Genomic DNA, 22,738 nt, shown 5'->3' on the forward strand with positions numbered 1-22,738 from the left:
TGTATGGGAGATGGGTTGAGTAACACACACCTGTTTTATTGTTGCAATCTGTCGGAGACTGGCGGTGGTTACGTCAGCTCTCCAAGATGGTGGCCACTGGCTTCCTTGGTGGAGTTTCCGTTGTGGGGGATAGAACTGGACCGTTTCCTTCCCCGTCTTAAATCCCGAACTCAGCCCGGGGCTCAGTGAGGGCACAGCTGGCAGGATTCCACAGAATCCGTAGCAACATTTCTCTCTGCTTGCTGGTTGCTTCTCGGCGGCGCCCCGCCGTCTGTAGCCGTGGGGCAGGCCGCACGGATCAGTCAGCCTGGATCTCCGGTCGCACAGTTGGCTCGTGTTTGAGACTCAATTACCAGACCTCGGTGCTGGAAATCCTTCCTCTAGGTTTCGGTGCACCCCCATTTTGCTGTAAATTCCTAACAAGATAGTTTTTTGTCGTTCTAACTCGTTATTTACCTGTGCAGTGATGCGGTACACGGGGTGTGATGCACTCTGTTCTCGGCCATCTTGGAGTCCCCAGCAATTGTTATTATATGCTAACTTTATGGATCATTTACCATACTGAATTTTAATACTGTAGATATAGTCTAATATGGTTTCTGACTTTTCTGTTATGTTTACAGAAAACTTCCCACACAAAGAATTACAAAATTACTCAGTAACATTTTCTTATAGTACTTTCATGGTTTTATTTTCTACATTTGGAACTAATCAATGGCCAATGTAGAAAATTTGAAAAACAAGAGGAAAAAAAGAAAGAGAAAAATCACTGGCAGTCCCACCACCCAATGATAATCACAACATTGGTATCCCTTTGCCTATTTTTTACCAATATGAAAAGCCTCTCAGCTGAAAAAATAATAGCCATACCCCATTTTACCTTGTAATATGTTCCAGAAAAAGTTTAAGGCATCAGACTACATATACGCTTAGAACAGAGGGTTTTTTTTTTTTAAGAGCTTTGATTGACCTTTTTAAAATTTATCACACTGTAGATATATGCAGGAAAATTATTCAGCTGACAATGTATGAAAGTGAAGTTTTAAGTAAAAAGTTTCATTGATGCCACGAGAAATGGGAACAAAAGGAATTCTCATAAGACTTATGGAAGCTATTGAACAGCTTATCCTCACTAGAACAAAAGTTTTTCTATTTTTATTTCAAAACCATTATCACAAACCTTTTATTGTCAGGTACTATTTCTTACCTATTTTAAAACGAAGAGATGCATACAAAATATACAAATAGGTATTTATAAAGGTGATGTTAGGATTTGTTAGGAGACTGTATCTGAAAGTATGAATTATTCTTTATATATTTGTAATAATAACAATGCCTTGTACTCTTGCAAGTTTTTATAAATTTATCTAGGGAATTTATTTTATGGAATGTTGTCATATGATATATTTTCCTTTCCCAACATTCCCAGGAACTCTTAACATAATTTTAACGAAAAGTTAAGTCTTCTTAATTAAAGGCTATGTATTACACAGAATTTAGAATCTAATACAAAAATTGAAGATATAGATGACATGTAATCAAACCTTAGTCTTCAAAACACATCCTCTGCCTTCCCAGAGCAATCATTGTCCTGAGAGGAATCCTAAGGTGACACTGGTAATGGGATTGCCTCTGAGAGCAGCCTTTCTTTCCTCTAGGACATGAAAAATTACTGGAACATGAGAAATTGCTAGGAATTTCTTCTTAGCTTCCACACTCTCATTTGAACTTCATCTCTTCTTTGGGGACTCTGGTTCTTTCCTCAGTTACAAAACAACTTTGAGACAACTTTATTTCCAAGGTTTTGAGAAAGCACAGGTTAGACAATTCTAGCTGCCTAGAAATCTAACCAACCTCTTTCACACATTGCTGACGTCACTCAAAGAAAAAGAAATCACAAACTCCTTTTCTTCTAAATTTTTCTGCTTCAGCTAGAATCATCACTCTTAAAAACCAGGCCCTCTATCCTTGTCTATAACCTTATTAAATATTATGTCAAATCACTTTATTTAAGACATTATGTATAAACCTATTTCTTGAAAAATTATGGCCAGAACTAAAAACAAAATTAAGCTGATAGCCATTTTAATTCATTGTTCCAGGAGAGCAACAAAATTCCTCTTGAAGAGAAAAATCACTTTTGTTTGGGAAAGAAGCCAATGAGTTTTGTTTTGTTTTTAATTGAGCAAGGTTAGACCCCAGGAGAGTCCGGATGGGAGAGGGCAAGCTTAAGAGAGAGCCAAATTTCTCTGCATCAGAAAGTTACAGGAATTTTGGAGTGGGTCCCCTCACCACTGCAGGGCTGAGGAGGGTCAGATCATGAAAGAGAGGAATTGAAAACAAAAAGCTTTCTTAGAATCTAGAGGGCAGAGATCAGGCCCAAGAAATACATTGTGAGTGCTGCCAATAAGGACTCCTTGAGGTAGAGATTTCAGATAACTTAGCAATAGTGTGGCTAGTGGTACTGCTAATTATAAGAGCAACTGTCCTGAAGAAGATGGTAAGTTCATTTTTTGAAGCAAAGCAGGTTATATAACAGGCTGAGGCAGCCTATAGAAGTAGTGGGCAGAGGGAAGAAGAAACTAAGTCAGAAAACAAGAGTTTGGAGTAGGAAAAAATAGAAAGAATCAAGTTGCATCTTCAGAATCTGCTGATAAATTGCAGAACATGTTGGACTTCCCACACATATGGGATGGCTATTTTAAAAAAATGATTTCAGAAGGATAGAAGAGTTAAACTTTGGGATTGTGTGCATTATCCTCTTATGGAACATTATATTTTTTTCACTTCTTAAAAATTAGTTGGCTTGGGCTGGGGTTGTGGCTCAGCGGTAGAGCGCTCACCTAGCACGTTCGAGGAGCTAGGTTGGATCCTCATCATCACATAAAAATAAACAAATAAAATAAAGGTATTGTGCCCACTATAACTAAAAAAAATATTTTAAAAAAGCAGTAGGCTTCAGCATCTACTGGCTCTGGCCAATGCCAGAGAAACAGGCACCAAAAGCATGGAAGGTCTGTGTGCCTTCCATTTGTCCCATTAAATTGTGGCAATGAAGACAGGAAGCATATACAATCACATAACATCATTATGAGAAAAAGCTCAACAGGAAGTGATTACGCAACATTCAAAATTTATGTAGTAGGAACTTTGGATTGGGCAAAGGGGAGGGTGGGGAGGAATCATGGGAATAGGAAAGATGGAGGAATGAGATGGTCATCATTATCCTTGGTACATGTATGATTGCGTGAATGGTGCATTTCTACATCATGTACAACAAGAGCATTGAAATGTGTTCCATTTGTGTATGATGAATTGAAATGCATTTTGCTGTCATGTACAACTAAGTAGAACAAATAAAAAAATTATGTAGTACTCAAAGACATCACTCAGTTTGTTCACTACTGTCATTTGTACCTTTATTTCTTTGCAGGAGATTTTTAGACATCACCACTGCTACCCTACATCCACTTCTGCATTAGTTGAGAACAGCCTTGATGACCCAGTTCCAGAAATTCCTCAGGCAAATCTATAATATGCATTCACCTACAAGCATGGAAAAAAAAAACTTACCTAGCAGAAATAATAGAGGTTGGGGGTTCAATATAAACTTCCTCTTCATTGAACAGTACCCAAGATATCATAAATTTTTGAACATCAACATATAAATTACTGAGAAATTAGATGAATTGGTGCTGGCCCCAAAGAGATTATTCTTTTTTTTTCTCTAGAGCAAAACAGGATTCATAACTGAAAGAAGAATGATAAAAAAGAAGAATCTGAGATTTGATATATTTCATTCATTTCATTCCACTTCTACTCTGTCTGTGAGAGAAGATTGTTCTGGAAAAGTCAACTGGAGGCACCAGGTCAAAGGTCAAGCAGAACAGTATCAGACATAGACTTTGTACTGAAAGGTAATACTGGACCACATTTGTTAAGTGCTCTTCTTGCACCTTTCCTCAAATAGTAGCTTTTTATTGTTACCTCCTTAGCTCACACTCATTGCATCCTTGATGTCTCACCCAAAGGTATAATTATATTGCATCAGTATACCATTTTTTCCTCACTGAGATCTTGCTATATAGAGGAAAAAAACTAATCACTCACATGACTATATATAAATATATATATGAAATTTTTTTATTGAAGGCCTCCTCTCACTTAATACTATAAAATATTATAAAATACTATAAATTCTATTTAATACCCATATATTTCTTTTGTCACTGCTTTTTTTTCGTTCTAGATGAATTCAATGTAATTATGGGAGTAAAACTCTTTCTGAAATCAGAAGCCCTCCAAAGTCTTCCCAGTTGCTAAACTTGGAAAACCGATTCTACAGGAATATTGTAACAATGATGTTGAATCTCAGAAAGTATCTTTCAGAGGATAAAATTCAGGCAAATTACAAATATACATTTACTCCTAGGTTTCCTTATTTTTCAATGAGGTTACTCCAGTCACCCCAAAGACAACAAATATACTTTTAGGCTAAAGATCATAGTGTTAATTGGTAGTATACAAATTATAACTCTATGGATTTGGCTTTTCCTCCTGCTTTCTTTCTATTTTATCCAGCAAATAATTTAATACTTCATGAAAGAATATGTTTGCATGTGGTACTTTGCTAAGTGTGCCTTATATGATTTTGAGCTTAAAATGATTTAACATGAACTTTAACTTGAGTTTTTGCAACTTGGGTGAAAATTATTTAATGACATTTCATAGCAAGTGCCATGGAGCCTGTGCTTCTGCCCAATTTAAGAATGTGATTTTAGCCAAGCACACACCTGTAATCCCAGAAGCTCAGGAGAATGGCAAGTTCAAAGCCAGCCTCAGCAATGGCGAGGCGCTTAGCAAACTCAGTGAGACCCTGTCTCTAAATAAAAATACAAAATAGGGCTGGGAGTGTGGTTCAGTGGTTGAGTGCCCCTGAGTTTAATCCCTGGTACCAAAAAAAAAAAAGTGATCTTAGGTATTATTAAAACAAAAATGTGGTTCTTGAACTTCTACTTTCTACTTTCAACCATGGTGGGTAACTAATACTGGATTTGTGCCATAATTCTAAAACCAGAAAAAATAGTGAGTCATCTGATTTCAAGCACTGGATAACAAGCAATATAAGATCCCTGAGAGAGGGGAGATGCATGAGGTGAGCACATGATTGTCCTACCTCTCTACTTAGACAATTTCTTTACTATGGTACAGAAAACCAGAGTCTGAGCAGAGTCTAGTATTCCTGTTTAGCTGAAAAAGCAGATATCAGAGTTCAGGTTAGCGCAATCAGATGCAACATGCAGAGCAAGACACCGGAAAGACAGGAGCTATGTGGAAGGGGTACCACAGAAACCCATGTAGTCATATCCTAAAAATCAATGGCTAAGAGCTTGGCTATAAGTGTGTAAGATGAGGCAATCTAAACCTTTAAAGATAGCAGAACTAAGGAGTCAAAAGTTGAACCAAGACACTAGAGGTTCAGCACTGCTTAGAGGAAAGCAGTGGCAAAGAATGTCAGAATTTTGGCCCTGCCATTGAGCAAAAATGTTTGACTTCTCATCAGAAACAACAGAGTCCAGAAGATAATAAAACAACTTCTTTAAAGTACTGAAAGGGGGGGGAACCCCTTAACCCCAAATTTCATTAAAAGGAGTACCTTATTAGTACCTCATTAAAACTTCTGACATCCAGCTAAGAAACCACAAATTCCAAAATAGGAATAGAGAAAATGCCCCTAGAGAAAGACCTACTCTAGACCCACCCTAACAAAATCTATAGCCAAACCTTAACAAAAGTTTAGAAGATCTTGAGAAATGCCTTGGAATTCCCACAGATATGCGTTAACAATGCAAAACATCAAGTCTACACAATTTAAATGATAAGCCAGTAAACAATTTAATAATTCATAAAGGAACATGTGGATTTTCCCCCTTAAATTAAAATCAACCCTCTTCAAAGGAGTATTATAGAATCTAAAATCTGTACAATATATTATCTACAAAGTCTGATATTTAATCAAAAATTGTTAGACATACAAATAATTAAAATAAAATGTGGTAAGGGACTCAAAAATATGATGTTAATGAGTGATAAAATTGGAAATAGCAGAGTGGAAATGAGACATTAAAAATGAAAACACTAGAAATGAGAAGTATAGGAACTGAAATAAAGAATTGATAAACTTGACATTATCAAAGTTAACAGAAAAAGAGTCATTGAACTTAGATACAAAACAATAAAAGTGACCTATCTGAAGAATAGATAGAAAAAAAATATTGAAGAAAAAAGTAAAGAGAGACTCAAAGACCTATGAGACATAATCAAGCAGCCTATGATATGGGTAACTGACTCCCAGGATAATTTGGGGCAAAAAATAATTTGAAGAAATAATGATCCCAAACTTCCCACATTTAAAGAAACACTGACTTACACATATAAGAATTTCAATGAACCTACTTATGAAAAATATAAGGGAAACCACAGCAATTCACATTATAGCTAAATGCTGAAAACCAAAGATAAAAATAAAATCTCAAAAGTACCAAAAAGAAAAAAAAAGGCACTTTATATACAAGAAGACAAGAACAAGAATTATCACTGATTTCTCATCAGAAACAACTGAGTCCAGATGATAATAAAACAACTTTTTTAAAGTACTGAAAGGGAAAAAAAACCCCTCTCAGCCCCAAATTTCATATTTAGCAAAAACTGCCTTCACAAACAAGAGTCAAAGAAAAACATTTGTTGAGGAATGAAAATGAAAGATTTGTTTCCAGCCTATCTGAGCTACCTGAAGGTTGTCTTTTGAGCAGAAAGTTGGGTCTATAAGAGATAAGGATACCAGAAATAGTAAATAAGATAAGATGAACAGCTTAACATGATGAGTTGGGAAAATATATTCAGGACCAAGTTAAAGATAGAGATCATCATGGAATTGAAATTCCCAGAGATGGACATTAACAGTCTTACTACTTGGCCCTTGTTATAACAATAGTGCTCAAAGCTGGAAGTTTTTTAAAGTTAAGGCATCCTTTCCCAAGGTTGTCTGGAAATTTTACATTGAGTCATATTTTAACAACAAATATGGCAGTACAGAGTCCATTTGCAGAGTTCTGATTTACTTTTCCTTTGTCCAACAGAGCACAGCTATAATTCAGAGTTAACACTGTTAATTGTTTCTACCAGTGCTGAGGGCAAGAGTCTGACTCACACATTAGGTTTAGAGTTCTACACTATCCACCTCAGTACATTTTAAAAATCTCTATAAGCTTCAAATAGACACAAGATATTGTAATTCATAAAAAGAAATTCAGGAATTAGTACAGAAACAGATTCTCCTGTTTATGTACTGAGAGTTGGCTTATCCCCTATAATATCTACTTTTGCTTTAAAAAGTCTGCACAAAGCCATTATAATCTACCTGCAGAATCAGATAAAAGGGCCTACTGTAAGAGTTTAATATTCTATTTCATGTTTAAGTTTCCACTATTTCTTTTGTTTCCATTATTCATAGTGGTAACACCAGAATAATTTGTATGTTCTGGCAAAAAGATAGGGGAAAGCTTAAGAACTACTTTAATAAAGATATAACTATACTTAAAAAAAATACAAAGCAAAGCTCAAGTTATTTTTGTATTAATGAGAGTCAATTATCTTATGGTGAGCATAAAGGTGTTCTACTAAAAGATATAAATATCAAATGTCATTAATTTAGACAGCTAGAGGCTCATTGAGATGGGAAATTTTAAATAATTGGCAAAAATTGAAAAATTACTGGGGTAATGTGGTAGTATGAGGTGGGAGGGAGACTATATAATACCAACCAGACACTGGGGCATGAAAAAGTAAGCACTGGATATGGATTTAATGTAGATGTCATAAGAAAGAAAACCAAAATGCAGAGTTTATCCTATAAATACAGTACTTAAACTGTAGTTGGAAGGCTATGGGGAGATCAGAACAAGGAACATTAAGCAAATGTTCAGAATTGGGGAGGGGGAGTGAAAAACCTCTTCAGCTATTATCATAATTTTCTATAAATTTCTAGTGGCTCTGGTAGTTACAGAGTTATTTACATATTTTTATGCTCTGGAAATTTTTTATTTTCCTGTTAATTTAAGAAAAGAACTAATCAAAGATCATTAGAAAATTTTGAGCTAGACACTGATACAAAATTTTTAAATTCTAATTACTAAAGATCAAAATCAAAATCCTCTGTATTTTTAGTTGGCAGAGTAGATGAGCACAATAAATAGCTTATACATTTTCATGGGTTTGAACATTAACTGAAAAATACTAAAAAATGTCTAACCATCTATAGTTTTTAAATGTATTTACATGTCCAACCCAACCCAGAAAGCCCACTAAAACACAAATTGAGATTGCAATCCAGTTACAATGCAAGCCAGGCACAAAAGCCTTCTAATGATCTTTGATTAGTTCTTTATTAAATTCATCAAGGGAGCAAAGAAAATTTAATAATCTTCAGCAGTTGTCATCTTTCTGATTAGAGTTTTGATTAGAACTTTCAGCTTTTATTTTTCTCCTTGCTAGCCTTCGCCAGAGCCTTGCTATTGCTTCCAGTTGGAGAGAAAGAACAAGGCAGATGAACATGTTGAATAACACACATTTGCAAATATTCCCTGGGGATGGTCATGTATGTCAGGGCTTATTGAGGGAGAAAGTCAGGAGATCTCTGTGTATCCCCTTCCTACCAGCTAACCAAGCTCTTTGTATGATAAAACATTTCTTGAACAGTAAACCTTCTGCTTTCACCAGCTTCTTGTCCAGAAATGCATTTTGTTTGCATTTTTTTTTATTTTTTTAAAAATAAATGACAGCAGGATGCATTACAATTCTTATTACATATATACAGCACAATTTTTCATATCTCTGGTTGTATATAAAGTATGTTGGCACCAATTCGTGTCTTCATACATGTACTTTGGATAATGATGTCCATCACATTCCACTATCCTTGCTAATCCCCTGGTCCTCCCGTTGCCTCCCACCCCTCTGTCCTACCTAGAGTTCGTCTATTCCTCCTATGTTCTCCCTCCCTATCCCACTATGAATCAGCCTCCTTATATCAGAGAAAACATTCAGCATTTGTTTTTTGGGGATTGGCTTTGATAAGTATTTTTTCCTCAGGGGTTGAAACTGTTTTTTTTATATCCTATTAAATTTCCAAATAAAAAATATATTGAGGGTTAGTTAGTGATACTGTATACATTTCATTTGTGAAAACAATGAGCTTATAGAAACCACCATCCATAGGTATTTGAGAAATGCCCAATTAGATTGTTCAGAATAAAGTGTTTTGAAAGGTCACTCAGTCTGGGATAAAAGAATTGAGAGAACAATGATGTTTACATCTTTCTTCCTTGTTCAATATATGGAGTATAATGACATTCAGATTTCTATATAACACATCTTTTCCTAGGATTCACAAATATCACCTCAATTATTTTTCTATCATTGTTGAAAAGTAGGAAATGTGTAGCTGTTATCATCTCCATTTCCTATTATGTTATATCATGCTATTTCAGTATCTGCTACCTGAAAAGAAGGGCAGCAAGGTAGTGTGTTTATAATCACATTGATGACCATTAGACCTCAGCACTGGAGACAGAGATAATAGGAAAGAAGGTGAAAAGAAATAATAAAAATGCAAACGTAGGAAATTCTTAGCATACAAAAAAGATATGTTCCAAAAGTTCATTTATTAGGCTATTGTTTGTCACTCAAAAATCGACATTTCCAAGGAAACAATAGTTTTTAAGTAGTAGTTAGGTTCCAAGGTAGCCTACCACAGCCTATTTATTTATGTAACTGAAAATACAAGTAGTGTAAAACTTATACTAGCAGAAAATATATGGTATTTTAATTATATACAATGTTAAATTAATTTTTATAGATTAACCAGGTAGCCCAATATCCCTTCATAGCTCCAATTCAGGACTCTGCACACTGAAAATACTGATCCTGTGACAATCACTCTGGATCTGGAATTCTCCCAAACACAAACTCACAGCCACAGGACTCTGGGGGAAAAAATAATTGACAGACCATTGAAAGGCAATTTTTCCTTTTTATTTCCCAAAACCACAATAGACATTGGGCAGCCTGAAAAAGGCAACTTGATATCCAAAAAAATTCTTCAATCCAGGATCTCAGAGGAAGTGCTTCTCACTTCAAATATGGTATAGGTTGCTGATTCAAAAGTGTAATTTCCACTTAACTAAGTCTAGTTTATTATCAAAATATACTGGATATATACAATATGGCAGGTGCCACAATACTGAACAGAATGCTAAAAACACTTTCCTTATTGTTACTAAAAAATTGTTTTGAACGCAGTCTACCAGTTATTCAATATATATTAAGCACCTCTATTTGCAAGCCAGAACATTACACATATACACTTCCAAAAAAGAAACATTTGAGGATAATGTCCACCCTGCCCCCCAGCATCAGAAAATGTCTAGATTTATGAAGTCACAAACATAAAGATGAACATCTCAAAAGACACTGTTCATAACCCCACATACACACTGTTGTTTTTAGGCACAGTTAATTATTCTAGAGCTTATGGTGCTAGAATTTTTGCACATTGCTGTTATAGCACCGAAAGCATAATACTATAAATTTTTGTTACAAATCTAATTCATCCACTTGCCTATGAGATCTTAAAGAGCAAGGGTTTTGTTTTACTTATTGTGTCTTCAGTGCCCTGCATACTACTTAGACCATAGCAATGGGTCAATATGTGTAGAAAAAATCAGTGATGCTTTTCTTCAACTTCTTAGTTTCCTTCCATGGGCATAGAGCTTCATCAGCTGTAATATTCTCAGCTGCTTTTTCCTCTCCATCTGGCTCTTCTGTTTTATTTCTTATTTTGTATAAAAACTGAGAGGGCAAAGAGGTTCTCTCTCTTGTTTTTCCAAACCAAATCAGATTTATACGTAAAACAATGAATGGAATAAAAAAATTTAACATGCCCCATGTTCCAACTTTTGGGTTAACTTATCTTTGAATATATAATCACCAACTGGAGAAAAAGAACAAATACAGAAGAATTTCAAAAAGCTAATTCCTGGTCAAAGATGATGACAGGAAAAAAAAAGAGTTTGGGAGATTCTGATTAAATTTGAATCCATTTGTTCCATTATCTCACATAGGAATTTGTAATATATATATATATATATATATATATATATATATATATATTCAAAACACACACACACCCACACACCCACACACACACATACACACACAACAATACTCATTAGAGATCTGAGACACCATTAATAATGGTAATACATATTCATAAATGTTTTTAAAGTGTATCATTTATGCAATCGACATAAATAGAACTTTGAGTGCTATTCTAATCTTATATTACAATTATATATTTAGGCCACATTTCTCACAGATTTAAAAATTCAAAAAGAATGCTTTAAAATGTACTGTTTGCCCCCACAGCTGAGTTTTAAAATGCTGCATCCTGGATTTAACATGTAAAACCATAAGTTCTCTGAATCAAATCACAGACTCACTCCCCTCTGCTACTAATAGAATCATGTGATTTGAACAGATTGTTTAAAATTTCTCTGTGTAATTTCTATTAACTGTGTAAAATGAGGGGTCAAATACATGGTATCTGAGACCCCTATTTTAGCTCTGAAGTTTTATAATTCTATTATAATTATGGTAATTGCATTTTTACTGCTAGTTTTAAAAGCTGTTTTAAGCTATTTTTAAAACTTTTTTCCTCTTTCTTCTCATCCTTCTTTCTCTTTCTCTCTGTTAAACTCTAAGTGTTTATTTCACTCCAGTAGACAGTAAAGTTATACTATTCTAAAAGTTTTATAAGAATTCTAAAATAGCTTATGATTAGAGTAACAACAAAGTCTTTCTGCAGCCATGTAAAAAGTAGAAAAAAATAATAAAATATCAGACTAAATAGCTTAACTAAATGCCTAGTAATAGGTTTAATGGCAGGAATGCAAGGGCATAAAGATTTATTAAGGAAAGAAGCATTTTTTTATGTATATAGGAAAAGATAATAGAAACTGAACCAGCAGGTAGTAGTTAATTCCACTTTCCAGGAAACAGAAAACATACATAAAACTGTCCTGACAAAAACCTGCCCTATTCACCTGAAGTCATATAGAGAAAATATCAAGAAACAAAATAAGGCATTAAGCAGCAACAGTTCTGAGCATCTGGTGCAGCAATTGGCAAAAGTTTTACCTTCAGGCTACCAGCCTCACTGGAACTTCAAAACTGTGTAATTTACATGCACGGGAACATGCAGGTGGCCAGCAGGGGAGGGAGGAGGTGTCTCTGTGAGAAACCATGAAATTTTTCTGAGGCACATTATGAAATGGTTTAGCAGAAGTTTGGCATGTAAATACTAAGGTTAGTGCATTCTTTGTTGTAGCTCTACAGAATGTTAAGCACTGTATTTTTAAAATCTTAGAGTGCTTAAAATGAGTACTCTTCCCATTTAACTGAAGCTTTTTTTTTTTCCTCTGATGGGCAGACCATGAGGTTTCCTAAGTACTTCCCCAAGTCTCAAAATTAAAGAAATTTGATTGGTTCTTTCCTTCACCAGCTTATTTTATGTGCTGGATGATGACCTGGCTTTTCATGCAACCCTGAGAGAAAGGGCTTTGTTTATACTCCCATGAGCTTTGTAGGTATCTGAGGAAGAAGGTGTCTTTGGATGTTAATCAAGAATCTAAGATTTGATAGTGAGGTTGAATAATGAGGCCACATTCTACCCAGGACTGAACACAATTGTCAAAGTCAACCTACTCAGAGCATTTGATGCAAGAGTTAAAATTGGCTCAGCATTCTTTGTGAATGAGGTCTTCTTTGCATTCTTCTGTGGTTCTGGAGGCCCAGTTTGAATAAGCCATTTATAATGACACAATTAATCGTGAGAGCATTAGAAGTTATGTATCAACATCTTTTCACCAGTGTGCAAAGGCAAAAGAACTAACAAAACAGAGAAGAAATGGGCTAGCTAGTTCCTTCATTCCAGTAATTTGTTAGACAAAAATTAAGATTTCAACATAAAAGAGATCGATGAAATACTAATAGAATTAATTATTCTTCAATGAGGAGAAAACTTTGCACTCAGCATTGTAGGATTTCAAATCATCTTTTTTATGGAGGTGATTGTTGTAACAAGCAGGAATCCAATCTTCTCAGCCATAGAGCTAACCAGCCATGAAGTCATTCTATCACACAGAAAGAATATGGTACATTCCTTATCATCCATCTTAGAATTCATGGCCAAAGGATGTGAACTGCCAGTCTTGACTTGAGCTTTTAGTGATTCTAAAGCTCAGATGGTGTTTTATCTAATGCTTATAACAATTCTATCAGAAGAATTGCACTTTTAACCTTTCAATGCAGGCCAATAATGTTTAGATTTTTATTTATGTTAACCCTCCAATTCATCAATAGAAAGGAAGAGAAATTTAGAAAGAAAACAACTAGCAACTAGACAATTTTAATACCTCTATAGTTGTCCCACAATATTCACTATTAGGCAAAATGTCTATTATCATGCCTTATTCTGCCTGACTCATGAATATGGATATTAAACCAAGATAAAGGTACATTTCTTAGTAACCCAGAGGTTTTTGAGATGACTGCAATGATGAAGGAAATATCTCCCAGACACAGTCAGTGTAAAAAGCTGGATGCACCACAACACATGCAATTTTTGAGTCCACTCACATAAAGCTATGTAAATGTGTTTATTTCAGTCTGGAAGGATACACACCAAACATTCAGGTTTGGAAAGGATACTTTTGCTTTGTCTGGAATATTTGAGTTTTTAACAAAGGAAATGTATTTTTGTGTTGCATTTTTTGTTATAATAAGCCAATGACATCTTATTGAATAATAAGAGGATATATTGTGTTCAGTGACTGAGCAGAAAAATCCCAGTCTGTGATTGCCCATGATGTAGCGATTCACTGTGGTGTATTCATATATGAATATAGGAAAGTTGTGTTGGAATCGTTACACTGTCTTTCCTATTCCTATCTTTCCTCCCTTCCCTTCATTCCCCTTTGTCTAATCTATTGAACTTCTGTTTTTGCCCTCCTCTCATTATTGTGTGTTAGCATTCACATATCAGAGAGAACATCTGACTTTTGGTTTGAGGGGATTGGCTTATTTTGCTCAACATAACCGCGTATTACTTTCATTGAAATAAAATCATTTAAAACACATGGCACTAAAAATTCAGACACAGATGCACCTTAAAAAACACATACATATTTTTATCTGCTTGGCAGTAATGTGTCAAATGTTTAGATATTTATTTATTTATACTCTCTGTAGCATATTTTATTGAAAAGGCATCAGACTAAGGACTTGTCTGAGCCTGAAGAAATCTGTATGTAAGTGGCTACAATACTTTAGTGTACTACCCAGAATTAAATCTTGCACATATGGGCATTTGGGTAGGTGGACAGAAGGACAGATGAATGAACAGATAGGCAGAAAAAGCAGTAATACTGAGACTTTTTGAACTCACCATTCATTCATCTTGGCTACTGATAAGAGAAGCATAAACATAATGGGATGGCAGGTTTTTTAAGGAATTTTGATTTTACAGTAAATTTAAAATTGTTCTAACTTTTTGAAAAAAATTTCTCATCTTGTTCACTGTTGGCCTTTTAATATTTGATATGCTCCATAAATCACAAAAGCATTATACAAAATTTCAAGAGTTTTCAAAAGCAGTAAGCCATATAAAAATTCTGTTTATTTCACCAATGAGAAACTTTCTCCTATGGGTTCTTCACTGGGTTGTAGATCTCTAGTTTCATTATTGTCCTGCCCAGATAATCAAAGACTCTATCAGTTCCTATAAAAAAATGAAAAAGTAAAAACAGACTAAGAAACACATATCTAATTGTTTCATTAACCTTCTCAGATGTTAACAATGATTGAGTTAAAGGTGATCCGTAAAATACCTAAACATAAAATTTTTCTTTAAATACTTGTGATAACCAACTCTCTTTTTGATCCATCCTTAAATATGAATGTTTTTCTCTGTAAATTGAAAGCAAGGAGTTTGTTTAAAAAAAAACAACTCTTAACCTGTTGTCACTGTGTTGGGGATAAGTAATTGAGAACACGGAGGTAAGAAGACCATAGGATTTATGATAAACATGCAGCCAGGTTTTAATCTCACATTTAATCTTGTGGGGGATCTGTGTGTGGTTTGGTGGAAACATGCACATATAGACAGTATATTTATATATTTGACAATCTCGTATAAGTGTCACTTATTGTTGCATTTTCACTGCTTCCTCTAATATCTTTTCATCCTTGTCTTAACATAGTCTTATGAACTGCTCTACCTACTTCCCACACCCTCCACTTCCAGCCATTCTACTTCTGAGTTGGGATCCTCGAGAATATGCCCTTACTAGCTGTTTGATCTTGGAGTAGTCAATGAATCAGTTTCTCTTTCCCTGTCAAATAAAGGATAGACCAAGATTACTTCCAGGTCTAACATTTGCTATGTTCTTGCCCTTTTGTGGAATGATTATTTCACATACAGTGAGGCTGATCACCCTTAAGTGTCTCACCTCCATCTTGCTAATGATCTTCCTAATAATTACTGATTGACTGCAGATCGTCCTCACAAACACTGTCTCAATAGTTCAGATACTCCAAAATGTCTAATGATGACTTAATCCAATGAGGAAAACATGTCATTGGCTCATCATCACAGGATTAAAAGATAACATGTGTACATTATAACATGGATTGATGTGATAGATGAATATTTATTTTAGTTGTATCACCATTAAAATAACAGCAATGAGTTAGACATTATGCAGGCTCAAAATTGTGTGAATTCATCTTTAAGATGGTTTTAGATAATAAATCTTTATGGATTATTATTAAGGTGTGGGATTCTACCATTGTATTGCTCTATTAATAAATTGAGATAGCTGTGCCTGGCTTGCACATTTTGGTCAAAGGAAATGTGATACTGCCTGGGGAAGTAGAGTGTTGTATAACATTAACTTCTCCAATATTAAATAACTATCATATGTACAGAAAGCTATTTCTTCCAGCATATTTATATTGTGAAAATATGTCTGATATCTATTGGCAGCAATGCAGAACTCCTGAGCAATTTAGTTAAAGAGGTGAGGACATGGGGTGAAGTAGGAAAATGCATCGAGTGTAGTATCTAGTGTTTTAAAATTATTTGTCTAGATCTGAAAACTAAGAATCAATAAATCTACAAATGTCTGTGGATAGTTGTTTCATAAAAATACTTCTAAATTTAATCCATTTAAAACCTTTTCCTGGAAAATTTTCTAATTTAGCTTGATGAGAAGAATGACTGGTTTTTAAAGTGCAGTTGAACAGGAAAATAACACATAAATGAAAGCCTCGTTCAGGATTGCAACTTTGAAATTGCTTGAAACCTTTTTACCAATGAACACTGAAATTCATAACTATTTATATCACTCTCTTCAAACAAGTGTACTTTTTAGTACTTCTTAGTACTTTTATAGCCTCTTCCTTTAAATCCTCTCCAATAAAATATCTACTTCCATGGCAGACATTTAGTGAAAATATACTTCATTCAACCTATCTCATTCTATCTATCTAGCCTTTAGTTTTTAAAGTAAGGTGGAAACAGCAAATTGTCCCTGCCTATAGTTTCCCGAATATTTCAGTGTTCAATTAACCATAGTTTAAATTAATCAGAACATCCAGGAAATGAACACTGGTGAGACTGAATAAGGCAGAAAATTTGATTGTGTTATACATGAAATTCAGCTATTCAGTGAAATTCTCCAATTGTGGTGATTCTGCTGTCCTGATTACAATTATTTCATCTATGTGGTGCATATATATTTTAATCTTCTCCTGACACTGTCTGTTGTTAAAAATGAATTTGTCTTCCCAGCTATTCACAAATTCATTTGCATTATTGAGGTCATGTCTGACTATAGGTCTTGGTTCTATGATTTAAACAATACTTAATCTTAGCACCTGGGATTATTTTTGCATTAGATGGTAATTGATTGGAAATCCACTGACAAATAATAAAGATATCATTCTCTGTTAATGAGTTTGACAAAGGAGGATTCATACCCTCTTATTTTAAAAAGAACCATTTCTTGACCTTGAATACATTACTAAAACTACCTTATATTATTAAACAATCATAATAGAATGTTAAGCTTTACAATTTTGATAAAAAGTCCATCTACATACATACAGAGTTCCTCTAAAATCAGAACCCAAACATTTTATTAGCAGATGGGGTCCTGACCTCTGGAAGTTAACCCCCTCCTATTATAGTCTACATCCAGATTTTATTTGCTTTTTCCTCCTTTCTTTCCTTTTTATTTCTTCCTCCTTTCCTCTTTCTCTTTCTTATTTTCCAGGGGTACTTAACCACTGAGTCACATCCCATCCCCCTCCTTTTTTTTAAGACAGGGTCTCACTAAGTTACCAAGGGCCATGCTAAATGCTGAGGCTGGCTTTGAATTTGCAATCCTCCTGCCTCAGCCTCCTGAAATGCTGGGATTACAGGTATGCGCCACTGCACCTGGCAGTTTCTCTCTTCTTTCTTTCTTCACACAATTTTAAGTGTCAAAATTGCCTTTCTTGCTTTTCATTGTTGATGCTGGATTCCATAGGCAAAAAAAGTGGAAAGGGCAGGGAAAATGTGGAAAGGAGGTAAAAAAAAAATACAGTCTAAAGGAGACAGCAGGGAAGACTTGGGGCAAGTGACATATTCTTTAGCATCTTTTTTAAAATTTCACTCCAGTTATACTTATTTTAATTTTCTATTTCATCCAACTTATGCAACCGAACCTGAGATAAGCACTCTTGCTTTAGGTTTTAGACTTGCTTCATTTTTCAATGTTTAAGCAGATAATTATATATAATTAAATTTTTCCTCAAAAAGAAAAAAAGAATCCATGATTCCTACCTTATGGAAATTTTTGAAAGATTTAAAAAAAACTCTCTTTAAGAGACTTGACATTATATAAGCATGTGGTCTTGACTCAATACCAAGAGGCCTACAGTACCAGTCCGAACTCCACTACTGATTGGTTCACTCCAAGTTTTGGAAATCAATAAATTGCTTTATTCACATTTTCACCTAAAGCAAGAACAATAAAGGTATCCTTTTGAAGAAGAAAAGCACAACAAGGGGATCTCTCATAGACTCTCTAAAAATATAAATCCATTTACCAATTATTAGGTTACATAATCCAGCTTAAAGACTAAGCCCTGAAAGATACCACCATGAGCTATGGCATCCAAAAAGTATGCTATAAAACTGTGCAAGACACAGAGAAAGGAGGATGAAATTCTCAATCAAGCATATAGCAAGAAGATTGTGCAAACTCAATTGTATAGACTGGTTAAAATCTGGACTTCTCCCATCATTAATATATTTTTTCCCTGTGTCTTCTAAGGATTACAGTTTATTTAGACTAAATTTTATACTGCAAATTATTTTAGTTTAAGTATTAATGATATAAAATAAATAGTGTATTCATTAAAGAGCCATCTCTGAAGTTAGGGTACCCTAACCAGCTATTTATACACCTAAAGTATGACCTCATTTAAAAATTCTTGTAAAAAATTTTCTTGATAAAGAAATTTTCAGTCTGCAATCTCAAAATTATTATTAAGGCATCTTTCTTCTATCTCAACTTATTTTCCCTTTATTCACATAGAATGTATAGCTGGGGAGGGGAAATATCTAAGTTGTCCAATTATCTTGGAGTTTCAAAATAATTCTTTTGTTTTTGAACTCTAGAATCTCTAGTAATGATGGAGTTATACCTCTCATCCATTTTAATCTTTATTTTCTATGGTTCAGTCATGGTCTTGCAAGTTGTGCCTTTTTTCTGAGGGATAATTTGTGCTATGAAAATTCACCTTAAAGAGGAAAAAATACCAGCAGAGAGCATGATACTCATCAAGGCACTTGTTTCTCATTTATATGATACCAAAACCCCTAATTTGTGAATGCATGGGGCAAAGAAATGAAGACATAACAGGTCAAATTATTTCATTTGCTATCCCATTTTATTCAATTAGATGGGGTAAACTATCAAATGATAACAATGAGATATGTTAAAATCAGACATTTTACATAACAATCTGACTGCTCACAAGACATCTCTGCATGGATGCCTCTAAGGGAATCTAGTTCTACCCTGTTTAAACCTGAATGCTCCTATACACACAAACATACACATACATAAAGTCACACAGACCTGCTACTACTCTTACACTCTTGATTTCAATTTAAAAAAACCTCCTTAGTATTTAACCACAATACTTATGTTCAGCCCCTATCACCTATCACATAGCTATACCAATGCATCCTGAACCTCCAGTCCAATTCTCCTAATCCATCCTGCATATAGTTCCTATAATGATCTTTACTTTGTGAAAATTTAATGATATTTTCTGATCACAAAAAATAATTTGGTTCATTGAAGTAAATTTGTAAACACAACAATAAAACCTACAAAAATGAAAATTCCACAACTCCTGGAAACTCACTGTTAACATTTTGTTGTGTATCTCTCCAGTGTGTCCATGTTGTGTGTGCATAATTTTGGAGAAAGTTTTGCATATTATTATACAACCTATTCTTTTATGTAGATTTCTCATGGAAGTATAACATAGATACAAGCCTTGAATGACTTGTTCATTGATTTTGCAAAGTAAACAAATTTGTGTAACTCCCACTCAGAAAAAACATAGATCATTCTCTCACCAGAAGTCCATTGCCTTAAATACTTATCATTTATTCCTCCTTTCTAACTGAAATATTGTAACTTTTGACTAACATATGTCCATTCCTCCCACTCCTCAGTCTCTGGTAATCATCAATCTACTCTCTGCTTCTGTATGGTCAACATTTTTAGGTTACACATATAAGTAAGAACATGTGGTATTTGTATTTCTGTGCCTGGCTTATTTTACTAAGCGCAATAGCCTCCAAGTTCATCCACATTATCACAAAGGACATAATTTTCCTCTTTTTAAAAGCCCAATAGTATTCCATTGTGTACATACAGCATATTTTCTTTATCCATTCATACATCTGTAGATGTCTAGGCTGCTGATTGTATACTTCAGCTCTTGTAAATAGTGGTGTGATAAACATGAGAGTGCAGATATCTCCTTTACATACTTATTTCCTTTCCTTCAGATATAGAGTTCTATTTTTCAGTTTTTTGAGGAACTTCCATACTGTTTTCCAAAATAGCTATATTAATTTACATTCCCACCAAATGAGTCTCCTTTTCTCCATATCCTTGCCAGCATTTGTTATTTCTATCCTTTTTGATATTTGCCATTTTTTACTGGATATAGATGGTATCTCAATATGGTTTTATGTGCATTTCCCTTTATAATTAGTGATGTTGAACTTTCCTTTACATATCTGTTGCTAATTTCTTTTTCTTGTTTTGAGAAATGTCTATTTAGGTTATTTGCCACCATTTTTTAAAAATCTGGTTATTTGTTTTCTTGAGTTCTCAGATTTTTAAAAAAATTTTAATGAAGTTCAATTTATCCTTCCCTTAATAGTTTGTGCTTTTTTTTAACCTGTTAAAGATATGCTTTCATCTCAATTCATGAAGATATACATGTATGCAATTATTGTAGAAGTTCTATTATTTTACCTTTCATATTTAGGTCTAAAATCCAAACAGAAGACTTACAGCTTCCACTCTGATGTACAAAGAACATGAAAGTTATCAATCCTCTTTGTGACAAGAAGAAAGTTGAGCAAATTGAAAACCAACAATCCTTATTAGATCCACCAGAGAATTGCAATCATATAACAAATAATTGTATCAAAAACTGGAGAGACAGGAAAATACAGAGAATCACTTCTTAAAAGGAAGAGAAGTACTGCTGTCTGGAGGTAGTACTCATAGAACCACTTAAGCTGCAATTGATGAATTGCTGGAGTCTTCATCTGAACTAGCCTGAACCTTAAAAAGTCCAATGGTTCCAGGCTTAGGGAGGCCCTACAGTTTTATAAGTTCTATCTTCAGGAAACCCACCAGGTTGTCACAGTCAGGATCTTGCTTCCAGCAAGAAAAAGAAAAAGATAATAACTTTGAGCTGTCCATATGGGAAAAATACTCATTTGGATATATATTCTCAGAGTCTTCTATTCTTCCTTCTGTTTTCTGTGACAAAGGTCAACCTCAAGGGAAACCACTTTTTCAAAGACTTTTATATGACCTTAGGAAATACAAGTACCCAATTCCAGCTCCCTCTAGTCTTTTGGTCTCATGGAAGAGGAGAAGAACTTTCTCACAAGATAATGTAACAGAATATCCAAGATCTGTGGTACTTTAATGAGGATTCCAGAAAAATGAAAGAAATGGGAAAATAAAATATGTGAAGTCATAATAGCTCAGAATTTTTCACAATTAATGAGAGATATATCAAAATTTAAGTTGTAGGAAACTAAGAGAATATTAAGTTAGATAAATACTGAAAACTCCACACATAGGCATATGATATCCCAACTGCACAAAAGTAAAGACAAAGAAAAAATATCGGAAAAAAAATCAGAAGGGGGGAAAATCACTTTACTTATATAAGAACAAAGATAAGACTTACACAGGAACTCTTCAGAAACCATGCAAGCAAAAAGAGTGGAGTGGAATACTGAAAGTGTACCCCCACCCAAAAAAATCACCAACCTATGTATTTCTATATCCACCGAAATTATCCCTCAAAATTGAAGAAAAAATAAAACTTTCTCAAACGACCAAGGAAACTGTCAGCAGTATACTTGCTTTACAAAACATTTTTTTTGTTTGTTTTTTAAAAACTGCATGGTACTGGCATAAAAACAGACACAAACCAATGGTACAGAATAGAAGATACAGAGACAAACTCACACATATGCAGTTATCTGATCCTTGACAAAGGTGCCAAAAACATACATTGGAGAAAAGAAAGCCTTTTTAACAAATGGTGCTGGGAAAACTGGTTATCCATATGTAGGTGAATGAAATTAGTCCCTTACTTCTCACCCTGCACAGGGTCAACACTCCAGCTTTTAGGTACAGGTAATTACATTCTCAGAAGAACTCCTGAAGCTCAGACAATAGTGCCAAGAATTAAATGGAACAGCATCAAATTCAAAAGCTTTTGCACAGCAAAGTAAACAATTAGGAATGTGAAGAGAAAACCCACAGAATGGGAAAAATCTTTGCTACCTACTCTTCTGACATAGGATTAATATCTAGAACATATTAATATATATATACAAGAGCTCAAAAGCTTCACACCAAAGAAATCAACCAACCAATAAATAAATTGGCAAATAAACTAAACAAATACTTCTCAAAAGAAGAAATATAAGGGCTGGGGATGTGGCTCAAGCGGTAGCGCACTCGCCTGGCATGCGTGCGGCCCGGGTTCGATCCTCAGCACCACATACAAACAAAGATGTTGTGTCTGCCAAAACCTAAAAAATAAAATATTAAAAAATTCTCTCTCTCTCACTCTCTCTCACTCTTTCTTTAAAAAAAAAGAAGAAATATAAAGAGCCAACAAATACATGAAAAAAATGTTTAACATCTTTAGCAATTAGGAAAACACAAGTCAAAACTATACTAAGATTTTATCTCACACCAGTCAGAATAGCAGTCATCAAGACTACAAA

General features: G+C 34.4%; 1 long non-coding RNA gene across 1 annotated transcript; it reads left to right on the forward strand.

Annotated features, from left to right (window-relative positions):
* The first annotated feature begins 3,277 nt into the window (after positions 1-3,277).
* On the forward strand, positions 3,278-21,836 carry LOC125615247. The gene is made up of 2 exons (XR_007345813.1): positions 3,278-3,917; positions 20,743-21,836. It is a non-coding gene; the product is annotated as an uncharacterized LOC125615247 (long non-coding RNA).
* Positions 21,837-22,738: the final 902 nt, after the last annotated feature.

The sequence above is a fragment of the Marmota marmota genome, unplaced genomic scaffold (genome assembly GCF_001458135.2).
Source record: "Marmota marmota marmota unplaced genomic scaffold, marMar, whole genome shotgun sequence".
In the NCBI taxonomy this organism is placed as follows: Eukaryota; Metazoa; Chordata; class Mammalia; order Rodentia; family Sciuridae; genus Marmota; species Marmota marmota.